General features: G+C 47.2%; 1 protein-coding gene across 2 annotated transcripts in view; it reads left to right on the top strand.

Annotated features, from left to right (window-relative positions):
* AFF4 (ALF transcription elongation factor 4) overlaps positions 1–12,787 on the top strand; it is an 862,537-nt gene that overhangs the window by 423,508 nt on the left and 426,242 nt on the right. The gene's annotated exons all lie outside the window — the stretch shown is intronic.

The following is a 12,787-nucleotide window of genomic DNA, read 5'->3' as shown; positions in this document are numbered from 1 at the left end:
ATGGAAAACACGTATTTTAGGTTCTGTCCCAAGTACCACCATAAGTTCACCCAGAAGCACTCGTCAGGGCTGCAGCCTAGGCCTACTTAAAGACTACAGATGTGAGGGCTGTGAATCATGCCTTGAGTTTTAGCCACAAACGTTAAAAACCAGGGAGAAACAGACTATGTACACTACGCCACCATGCAGATGCAAAAGTAGAGAAGCTAATGACGAGGTACATAAATTTGTTGAGCGAAGAGCACACCATCGAGGGCACAGAGGGCGTGCAGGTGGAAGGGTCAGACGCTGAAGGACTAGTTGTCTAAGCTGAGCCACACAACTGCAGAAAAAGACCCACAGGTTCTAATACAAGGGCGCCAGTGAAAGATGTCCCTCAGAGAAACTTTCTCATTTGAACATGGCAGCTGAACCTCTAGCCCTAAAGATAGACGCATATCGGGCCGGGCGCTGAAAACAGTGCTCAGTCAGTTGGAAGAAGTCGAAATGGCGGGGATCCCACAGAAATAGCGGGATTTTGAGTCATTCATGATGGAATTTTGAAATCTGTGGAAACAACCAGGGGAGCAGAACCAGGAGGAGGTAGGATAAGTTGAACTCTAAACGCTCACCACTACATAACCACAAGAGGAGGCACAGGCGATATTTTTCGAAGAAGACCCGGAGGCCAGGGAATGTTCCAGGACATCAGTAGCGTTGATGACTAGTGAGTGTTGACTCCCAGAGAAGGTACTTGACTCCTACACTTTAGACTATACCATCTAGATGACATCGCCATGTACAGCGCTGTGGTGAAGAGAGACAAATGTGGGGTCCAGATGGAAAAAGAAGGCACAAAAACATTTTCTACTGGAAACTGTCCTACCCTTATAGAGCATGAGTTAATGCCTCCTGATGCTGCACAACATTCTAGACCTGAGAAGGGATCCTGTTAGAGAGCCAGCAGCCTGTAAAGCTGTAAACCTAAGGGTGAAGAAGTGAACCCACTCATCCAAAGATCCCTTGACCATACGGTGCAATACAGCCTTGGATTCACTCGTCGTGGCCATTGCAAGAAAGAGAGCCAATGCACCCACATTGTCCGGGCCGCCCCGGTGAAGGACAGCAAGCACGTGGAGATGAAAAGTCATAAAGTAGAAAGGATCAGCAACCTAGTGGAGTATTGCAAACTCCAACACTCCTGAACTCTTATGCCCACCAACATTTAGAGTAAGTGGGGAACTAATAAAACAGATTCCAGAGTAGTTTCAGGAATGGGCAGCCTTGCTTGGAGGAGGGAAAGACCATTGCAAACACATCCCTGAAGTCTGCACTAGTTGCTGTGGATACAGCAGGCAGGCGGGTGGTCACGCGAACAACCCTGAGGGGAGAGACATGTGTCCTTCAAGAATGAGGTGCAGGTGAGCATCACTAGCATGCTCTTTAATGGAGATCAACTGTTAAGCTATTGGTAGGCGACAAGTTGCAGCAGTTAAGAAAAGACAATGCCCCGTGAGAAGCCAATGGCCAATGGAATTTCGAGGACAGGAGCAAAGAGGGATAACCCCCATGAGGAGACTGCCTGAGAGAGGAAGCTTCCAAGCCACTACATCACCAACGTCCTACCAGCATGCAGGCCAGAAAACTGCACTGCTCCAACCCTATCTAGGAAGAGCAAAGGAGAGATGATAGCCTTCTAGAGTGACAAGCTCCTTAACCCAATGACTCAGAACAGCAGCTCCCACCCACAGTGGGGGGCAGAATAGGAGCCTTCTTATAGGAATGCAGTGGGTCATGTCAGACCAGGTCGCAGCATCATCCAACACGGTTACTGAAAAGGACTTGTAAAATCACCACCAGGTCTGAGACCAATGACAAGACCACACATGAAAGATGAAACGGTATGTCTGCAGCACAAGATAAAGGAACTATTGCAGAAGCGGGCATCAGAAGTACCCCAGCAGAAGTCAACCAGGGAAACTACTGTGTGTATTTTCGAGAGCCAAAGCCAGACAAAACACTACATCCAATACTGGACCGTCGCTCCCTAAGCACGTTAATAAAACCACAAAATTCAATGACCGCACTACAAGAAGTAATGCTGCAGCTGTGGGAAAAGACTTTATGGCAGCTATGGACCTAAAGGACGCTTACCTACACATTCCCATGGACCACATACACAAGAGATGCCTGCACATACTATACCTATTCAGATTCCTATCCTTTGGCATAATATCAGCACCCAATGTTCACAAAATCCCTCACTGCAGTGAAAGCATACTTGAGAAGGAAGAGGATACACATATACCCCTACTTAAACTACTGTATAGTAAAAGGAAGCTTGTTCTCCTAATGCACAAGAAGCATCAGTACATTCATGGACAAACTACACAGTTTACACAGTAAATAATTTTAGACCAATCACTGGAGCCGGAGAGGAAAAAGATCTTTCCAGACCAAGAATCAACACAGGGGAGGCAATTGCCTTTCAGAGGATTTAAGGGTTAACTGAATAGGCTCACTGTTATTGCATTGGTCAGTCTCTGACAGTGTGGACTGTGGGGAAAATGATGGGCATGGTGGCCTCCGGCATCCCACTGATCCTCTATCCCGGAATGTATACGAGACCAATTTAGGAATGGATATTTAAACAATGGTCTCAAGCACCAGGGAGGTGGGATGATCTTGTGATTGTAACACAAAAGGTAAAAGTAGAGAGGACATGGTGGAGGTTGGACAACATAAGTGGCAGACGTTTTATACAACGAACTTCAACAGTGATCATCTCCAAAGACGCATCTCACACAGGCTGGGGAGTGCACATGGGGAAACTGGACATCGGGGTGCTAAGGAAAGAGTTACAGACCAACACATAAATGTCCTCAAACTAGACACACTATTCCTAGCCTTAAAAACCTTCCAGGTTTAGGGGTTGAGGGTTCAAGTCCAAATGGACTACGCAACCACAAAGTTTTGCCTCAATAAACAAGGGGGTACAGGAGATGAATAACCTTGGTAGATATACCCTAGACCAGAGACTACCACAAACCTGTCCAAAGTGTGTCCTATGGTGTCTCGGACAGCTGTGAGGTCTCCGATATAAGAGCATGTGGTCTTCATACAGTAACACACTGTGTTGTCCGTCACACAGGGACCATCAGCCTTGCTCCCTAAGGATATGGGCAGTGGTTCCATTGTTAATGAGAGCAGCAATGGGGGCGACGCTGCTGGGTGCCCTTGTGGATTGATATTGAGTCGTATATGAACCGCCCAGTGTTGACTCTATCCATTTGTTTGGTGTATAACAGCTTGACTAATTGGAGAAAATGTGTACCCAGGCCTTAGCGGGGGCAACACCTTGAATGGATAATTCCATTCCAATGTGTTTTCTAGGTCACTTACCATGCAACCTGAAAGCGGCCATGCAATTGGAGCATACTTAAGAACACAGAAAAACTAGTGTAGATTTAGGGAGGTAGTCCTGGCCGTTACAAACCCTTCTGGTTAGGGTGCACCAGTTGGGGGGGCCATAGGAGTTGATCTTTCAGCCAGTATTTTTTCTAGGATCTTGTAAGCAGTGTTAAGGAAAGCCAGCAGCCCGTATGGAGGCTAGCTCTTCTGGGTCCCTACCTGGCTTATCAATATAAAGATGGCCTCGTGTAGTGTGGGCGGGAGGTGGGTGATTGCCAGGACTCATTGTATTAGGTTATCAATCTAAGGCCCAGTAGTGAAGTGTATGTTATGTAGAATTCACGCAGTAGTCCATCTGGGCCAGGGGTCCTGCCTGGGGCAAGTGCACGAATGGCTTCCTGAATCTCGTGTAGTGTAATTTCCCCATTAAGTTCCTCCCTTTGTTCCGTGTTGTGCAGGTGAGGACTAGGGGTGCAAAGAAGAATTCAAGGTTTTTCAGTATGACTACAGATGTCAACTTGTAGTAGATGTGGTAGTGTGTGATTGCCTTGTGTATGTCCCTCTGTGAGTATTTGCAGTTATCTGACCCCAAGCGTATCTCGAGTATGGGGTGTCGCGGCTGCTTCTGCCTTATCAGCTAGATGAGCAGCTCTGCTGCCGTGTCAGCTTTTGAGTGTCTTAGCAGTATGAGCTGCATTGTTAAGGCAACGTAGTTGTTCCAGTAGTTCCGCATGTTCGCTCCATGCCCGTTCCAATGCCACCCTTTCATCTATGGTAGTCTGTCCCGGCCCCTCGAATTGGAGTAACATCTGTTCTACCCTCTAGACCTCTATGCCTAGCTGACGTCGTATGTTCAGGGCATTTCCCTGGCAGTGTCCCTAATGGCTACCGTAAAGGCATCCCACTCAATGAGATCGGAAGAAGTGGTATTTGTGTTGGTGTCAAAATATTTGGAGATACAACTGACAAGGAAGTTCTGAATGGTGAGTCTTCCAATAGAGTTGCTGGAATGGGCCACACGGGGATAGGGAAGGGGCTGTCATCCCCACATAAGCGCAAGTGTTGTGGGTTGTAGTCAGAGTGGGTCCTGCCCAGATGTCCAGTTTGTGTGATCTGGGATATTATATCTGAAGTGGTGACGAGGCAGTCTGTTTGGACATGCAGGACGTGTACACGAGAGTAAAATGTGTCTGTGTCTAACATCAGTCAAGCGTCGTTGATGTAACCAGGTAGTTAGTGTCTAGGAGTTAGAGGTGGCAGCAGTGCAGGGAAGGTGCGGAAAGGATCTGTCCAGTTGTATGTCAAGTGCACTATTAAAGTTGCCCCCTATCACCCATGGGTGACCACTCCAGCACGTAAGCACCCTTGATAGCCTGTGCCAGAATGCAGCCTCTTCGTGGTAGGGCGCATAGACTGCACCAAGCAACAGCTGATGGCCCTGTAGTCAGCCCTCAATGTAAACATAGTGGCCATCAGGCTCTACCACTGTGTTATCTGCTATAAACATGAACCCTGCTTGGATCCACACCAAGACCCTCTGGCATATGTGGAGTAGTTGGTGGTATAGACTTGGCCTCTCAACCTCTCCTGCAGGCGTAAAGCCTCTGCTTGTATGAGGTGGGACTCCTGAATAAAGGCCATTTGTCTTTCAACGGCATACGTATGAATAAACTGCATATCTATGGAAAGGGAAGTGCATCCCTTTCAACATTAAAAGTTAGTACTGGTTGACATGGTAGTTGTTGACTGTGACCCCGGCTTCCACCCAGTAAATGGGCCAGGTATCAGTAGGGGGTGTTTTGGACTGTGTAGGCTAGAACTTCAATCAAAGATAATACAACAACAAGTATCATAAAATACCAAAAGGAGCAGAGATGCACCAGCTATCTAATTTATAGACCTCCGGGACCTAGCTCCCTATTTGCGTCGAGCCTCAGGGAACAAGTCATACAACCGGCACTCCGATTTTTCAAAGTGCTGGTGTTAGGGGACATGAATCTACACTTCGATATGAACAATTTCGCAGCGCAGGAGCTGTCAGGAACTGGCAGCACTACAGTTGGTGTTGCAATCTTCCCTCCCTACCCACCAACAGGGCCACTTACTGGATCCAATCTTTGCCAACTGGGAGAGATTAACAATTAATAGACCTACCGCTGTTCTGTGGACCGACCACTACCTGTTCCCTTTTAGCGCTGCGGTTCCCAACCCCCCACCCCTAAAGAAGGTGGGGGCTGGGAGGTCGCAGAGGAAATGGGCAAATTTCTCCGCTGCCAACTTCAATCACGCTCTCCAGATGAGAGGGCCACCAGGAGGCAAGGATACCAAAACTGCATGTAGCACGCTTGACAAAAGGATTACCGAGGCGCTAGACCTAGTTGCCCCTTGGTCGGTTAGTGTCCCTAGGAGACAGTCAAAAACGGCCCGTGGTTCAATGATGAACTTAGGAGAGCCAAGTCCTCATGCAAACGCTCGGAACGGATTTGGAGGAAAGACTCCTCCGAACATAAGAAGTCTGAATATCAAACAAGGCTTAAAGCCTATCATTCACTAATAAGGAGGACTTGAGCAACCTATTATAATACTAGGATTGAGCAGGCTGAAAACTCGTCCCGAGAACTGTTCGTTATTTTAAGGACATTTCATCACTTGCCAGAACCACGGTGCCAAACAACTGCTCAGTAGAATCTTGCAACCTGATCGCAGAGTTCTTTGCGAGAAGGTAGCAAGATTTACACCACTTTCCCGTATGAGGCTCGTAACGGAGGGGGAGCTGGTCGCTGGTTGCCTCAGTATGTAGAGGACACAGTGCCTCTCCAGATTTGACCACCCATCTGATGACGAACTTAAAAACACAGCCTTGGGTATAAAGTCCGGGTCACCAAGTGACCCGACAAAACCCAAAACCCTGAGACAGCATGGAGATCCTGGTACCCTATATTGGGCACATCCTTAAACTCTCCTTTGAATCCGGGACGGTTCCAAATCGATGGAAGGAAGCGGTGGTCATCCCCATTAAGAAAAAGCCGGGGGTAAATGCGAGCCAGTTGGACAACTACCGTCCAGTCTCACACCTGCCATATTTCGCCAAAATTGCACGTAAGGTGGTCAACAATCAGCTAATCAGGCACATTGATAAGCACAGCCTACTACACCCCACACAATCGGGCTTTCGGGCAACATATTCTACGGAGTCAGCACTGCTCCTATCAACCAAAACAATCCGCAGACACGCAGACGACGGCCAGACGGTGGCACAGGTACTGTTGGACCTCAACACCGCCTTCGACACCATCGCCCACCCACTTCTCCTTCAACGCCTCAAAAGAGGAGGGCTAGACGAATTGGCCTTGGAATGGATGCGATCCTTCCTTCAGGATCGAAGCTTTCAAGTGTCTCAAAGTCTGCACTACTCTAAAAACATTAGGCTGGCCCACGGGGGTCCCCCAGGGTTCCATTCTCAGTCCCACCCTTTTAAATCTATACATGGCCCCTCTAGCTGACCTGATTACGAAATACGATATTAGTATTGTATCATATGTGGATGACACGCAACTAGTGGTGTCACTATCCCAATCCCACGAAAAGGCAGCCATCAACTTTTCCACCTGCTTACAGGAACTAGCTGTCCTGGATGGCAGGTAATTGCCTCAAATTGAACGGCAGCAAGATGGAGATTCTAATAGTCGGCAAGGCTCCTTCCATTTGGTCCTTGGCATGGTGGCCACAATCCCTGGGCCCCACCCCCTCCCCAATTACCAGGTTAAGAACTTAGGGATGTGGCTGGACTCTAAGCTCGCCTTTGACCACCAGAATTGTTGCTGGGATATGTTTCTGAATAATGAAGGGCCTAAGAAAGACGCTAGATGTGACGTCTCGCCTGGACTATGGGAACGCTCTCTACCTTGGAGCAAATGGGAAATGTATACAAAGACTGCAATGCATTCAAAATGCGGCCTATCGCCTTGTTTTGTTGCGACCCAGGAGGGCTCCGTCCAGAAATGCCCTCGCTACCCTACACTGGCTCCCGGTGAGGGAAAGAATTCTTTTTAAAACGCTATGCATTAGCCACCGCATTTTGCAGGGAAAGGGACCTAGCTACCTACATAGTCTACTGGCCCCTTACACCCCTACCCGGGCTTTGAGATCCCTTGGAGACATGACTGGTGAAATTACTAGTAATCAAAAGAGCAAGAATGGGAGGAAGATCCTTCCGCTGGCTGGCTGCTAAACACTGGAACAGCCTCCCTCAGACACTTAGGTCAGAACCCTTGGAAAAGACTTTCCGAAAAAAGCTGAAAACCTGGCTTTTCTACATATAGTTTCCCTGAGCCTGTAGGTTTATCTCATGTTACCAAAGCAACATGGGAGGCTAGCTGCAGCGCGGGGACATACTTGTTAGTATAACCAGGCACTTTAGAATCTCATTTATTATTATCCTGCCCAAACCTGTGTGTTCCAGCATCCAGCACCTGGCGGAGACAATAGCATCTCTCACCATGAGAAGCCTAGTGCGTCGGCTCCTGAGAAAAAGTTGCATTGTCAGGTGTAGCAAGAAAGTCCAATATGCAAGTTCTTTATGGGTGTTGCAAGTGTAAAGACAGTTAAATTATGTGGTCGACTGTTTGCGAAGTTACAATGGGCGGTGTGCCAAGACCCAGCGGGAGTAGGGCAGACGATTCGGAGCCCACGTCCCTGGTGGATTTAGTGTCGTCTTCTGCACCAGTTGGTGGAGCCGAATCTCTGAATGCTGCTACCGCCTGTTGTGCGCTTCTCCACTCCCTTATTAACTGTTGAAGGTCAGCGTATCTGGGCGGCCGCGAAGCCCCCTGCCACTCCTTGCTTCCCCATTGTCTACCTATTGAAGGGCCCGTGTTGGCGTGCAATACTTGGAACAAGGGGGAACCGACACATTGCTCCACCCACTCCCAGGCCTCTTTAGGATCAGTAAAGAAATGTAATCTCCTAACCCCCCCATGACTCTGAGGTGGGCCAGGAATAGGAGTGAGTAATTTAGGTTAGAGTGCGCAAATTGTGTTTTATTGCTAGAAAAGTGTGCTTTTGCCGTTGGACTCCAGACGATCACAGGTGTTCAGATGCGACTTTACCCAAAACAGGGTTTATGCTAGTATCCCTCCAGACAAGCTGGATATGACAAGGGCTAAACAACCAACAAAATCCAAAGACAAGGCTATGGTTGAATCTCTCGGGAATTTAGGTGCTTCCCAGTCACACATCCAGGACAACCAGAAGAGACCGTGGCTCTACTGAGCTCCGTCCACTGCACCTCCTCTGCCATCTCAAACGCAGCTGGTCGATGGTGGTGGTTGGGGGGATTTTCTATTAAACCCCAGCCTGGGAGTCAATTACATTGGACCTCTGGGCGTTGCAAATAGTACATTCAGGACACACTCACATTTGTACAGAAGCCAGCAAATCATCCATCCAAGAAGAAACCTAATTTACGCTTGTGGGAGCTGTTACAAGATATTCTTGAAAGCAGCAATAGAGGCCCAAAATCCCATAGAGTCCAAGGGTTCTCCTACAGGGTCTTTTAAGTAAACAATAAAACTGGCTATGAAGACCAGTTCCGGACCTCAAGAGTTAAACAGGTTCTTGAAAAAAATATTCCTTTTGGATTATGACCCTCTAAGAAATGGCCATTGTGATGTTTGAGGAAGGGAAAATATCTTGCCTCCCTTTATCTCCAGGATGCATATGTTCACATTCCTATACATCACACCTACAGGAAATTTGACTGCCTTTCAGTGGTGGGGTAGCACTACCAATTCAGATAGGTCCCCTTCGGACTCCAGTCTGCACCACAGATTTTCACAAAGGGCTTGGAGCTTATGGATGATTTCATGGCACAAAATGGTTATTAGACTGGCTTGTCAAAGCTCCATGAAGGGAAGAGGCAAACGCCTTTACATCCGCCTGTCCCTCAATCTGAATCTGATTCTGAACAGTGAGAAATGTTCCATAGAAAGTGATGACATGATTTTTAGGAGCAATTCTGGACACACCGCTAAGGAAGGCCTTTCCTTTAACAATAAGGATGGTGAAATGCCTAGTGGTGTCAAAAATTACTCTATATGAAGATGTTCTGTTACGACTGTACAAATCCTTGCTGGGGCACATAACATCCTGCATAAGTCTACTACTCTTTTATGGACTCCGAATGAGACTATGGCAGCAGGAACTGGACCATCAATGGCAACAAAAAAAATAGCTCATGGAGTGGAACAATCGAGGTGACATAAAGGCTCAAAACAAGAGTTGCTATGGTAGAGGTCCCCTTCCAGTCTCGAAAGTGGGCATCTCATTCCATCCTTTGACAGACAGGATTGTAATGGCAATGGACGTGTAAATGGAATGCAGGTGCTGATGACCAGAGGCCTCTCTTTGGTGATAAGACGCTCCCTGTCAACATACTACAGCTGCAAGGAATACTGCTAGACCTGCAATAGTTACTCCTGAGACTTGCAGGTCAATCCGGGATGATTGGAACAGACAATAGGATCTTGATGTAATAGATAGCAAAACAAGGAACAACTTCTTTATCAGAAGAGGCACTGATGCTCTGAGATGTAGTGCTCCCCATCAAGGGGGTCATCACAGTGAAATTTCTCAGGCTGTCTCAACAGCCAGGCAAATGTGCTCAGCTGCGTACTCTGAAATGAATTCAGTGCTTAATTTGCAAAAACAAAAAAGTGCCAGGGCCCTTGTCAGGAGGCCACTCCAGCTTGCACCACCCATTGCTTCCACTAGCGCTGCCAATGACGTTCGTACTTTCATTCCTAGCCATCATACTCATACAAGCGAGACAATTCAGACTTCAAATACACATTAAGATGACTAATGCATACCACCCAAGCAATTCTTCTAGCTTTGTGTGGCTGGTATTAGAAATTTTAATGTATATTTAATTATTAAGCAACAGCTGTTGTGCTCCTCAAAAAGCAAGACAAACGGTGCCACCATTTGGAAGGCTGACGTAAGAGCTGGTGTTGACAATAAAGTGCCGGTGCCGAGCACTGTAAACCACCTGCTCAAATTAAGCAGTGCATGAATGGAAGCTTGACCAAAACAAAGTGAATTACATCTTCCAGAGACTGGGTCTGCTGACAATAGACCTGATCACCACTCTGCATAACAAAAAAATCCCAGTACTATGTCAGCAGGTTCTATAAAAAAGGGTCCAAAGGCATCGTCACCTTTTCGATGACCTGATCAATCCTATCCACATACGCCTTTCCGTAATTTCCCCAGATCAAAGGGTACTGAGGAAAGCCCATTGTGGCTCCACCAGTACTGGTACAGTGAACTGCTTAGGCTTTCCACATACAATTGCATCTGAGACTCCTCTCCAGACACATAGTAGAGATCCTCGATCATGACCTTAAGTCTCTGAGCCTGACCGCCTGTACCTGACCACCTAGAATTTAGCAATTTGAACAGTCCTCTAGGCGGCAGCATTATTTTGATGCTGCTATGCGCACTAGCAGTGACAAACTCTCAACACCTAATGCCCGCCTTTCTGTAGATGGCGCAAAGACCAACTTTAACTCATAATCTCCATGCATCCTCAAAAAGTGGTTCCTTACTTGCAGCAATTTTATCGTTCTGGAGAGCAGAGGACACAGCATCATGTCATGAACAGCCTTTTTATAGCTTGCAAGCCAGTGCAACGCCCTCCAGTGCCATGGGAATATAGAACACTCTTCTGAATCAGCTCATGATGCCACCTTTCAAGCCTATGCATGAGGCACACCTAAAATGTATCTTGTGTACATCAGTGCTATTTCTTGCCCTTACTTCAGCAAAGACAGTAAGGGAGCTGAAGGCCTTTACTGTAAAAGAGCATTTTCTTTTTTTCTTTTTTTTTTAACTTTATTTATGATTTTAGACCATTACAGAACAATACATATTCTTAAGTACAGCAAAGCGATAACTGACATTCTTAGTCTTTTTTCGATGCTCATTCAGTTTCCAACATCTTATGTGAATCAACACAATTATGTGAAGAGCAATGACACAGGGTGATCAGAAACGATAACTCAATCTCACGTTTGAACTATCCTGGAGTACAGCGTATACACAAGCAGCAACATGTCACCTCCCTTTCCTTATGGATACTGAACCCCCTTTTCTGCCAACAGCCATATCAAGCATGGCATGTTTGTGACATAAAAAAGAAAAAAGCCCAATTGCTTATACTTCACTTCTATTAATCATTTGTCAAGTGCGGCATGGCAGGTGTGTCTTCGGGGCCTTGTGAGAGGAGATATCCTTGTAATGGTCCCCATATGTCGTTGGGTTTGGAAGCATGAGTTCAGTATATGTGGTAGTCTGTTCTTGGCAGTACGTTAGATCTGCTAACCATTCCTTGAATTTCGGGGCTCGGCCTCTCCCCCACCTGCAGGCCACCTTCCGTTTTGCCAGTAATGGCGATATAGCTACAAATTTCCTGTACTTTTTAGGTATCTGTGCTGTGTATCCAAGAAGCGCAAGGAGTGGATCCCTCTCCATTTCACTATTCACCATTTTCTCCAACGCCACGAACACCTGCTCTCAGTATTCTTGCATTCTAATGCATTCCCAAGCTAAGTGCAGGAAACCCGCCCCTGGCTGTCTACATCTTTCACATCTGTCATTATCAGTTAATTTAAATCTTAGCTTCTTTATCGGTGTATAATATAGGCGATGTAGATCCTTGTAGTGTATCACTCGTAACCTACTACTAGCCGAAATATGTGTTGTCTGGAGGCAACAACATTGCCACTGGTCATCAGTGATGCCCCGCCCCAACTCCTCTCCCCAATGTAGTCTGGCTGGGCTAAAAATTCCCATTCTCTGCATGCGTATAGTGCTGTATAAGGCAGACACCAGGTGCTTTCCATCAGTGGATCCCAACATTTGGTGCAATGGCTTGAGGCATTCCGGCTCCTGTGGGAAGTCGGGGAGAATCGCCCGCATTCCCTGCCGTAGTCGCACATACAGAAATACATCCAGAGGTGTGTGCCTTACTTCTTGCATAAAGGTCTCCAGTGTGCGGAATGTTCCTTCGTGAAATAGATCTCCCCATGTGTTAGTATGAGCACGCTTACATAGGTCGAGGAATCCCTTTTCCTGCAATAGGGATAGACCAGGATGATGAGATAGTGGCAGTCTAGGGGAGTAAAGAAGGGGTACGCCTAGGAGCGCTGTTATCTGGTACCATGCATCGACCATGCCAGTGATAGTAGTGGGTGGTGTCGCACGTGTGCGCGCAGGTTCATGTATCAGTCCATTTACCGGTACTGGGTGCGCGAGCCAGTCTTCTACCGCCACTTGGGGCATATAGCGAGGGGGGTGCACCCAGTAGTAGGCATAATGCACCTGAGCACTTAAAAAA

This window comes from Triturus cristatus, chromosome 7 (genome assembly GCF_964204655.1).
Source record: "Triturus cristatus chromosome 7, aTriCri1.1, whole genome shotgun sequence".
NCBI classification, from domain to species: Eukaryota; Metazoa; Chordata; class Amphibia; order Caudata; family Salamandridae; genus Triturus; species Triturus cristatus.
The sequence above is the reverse complement of the archived record's forward strand: the minus strand, read 5'-3'. Positions and strand labels throughout refer to the sequence as shown.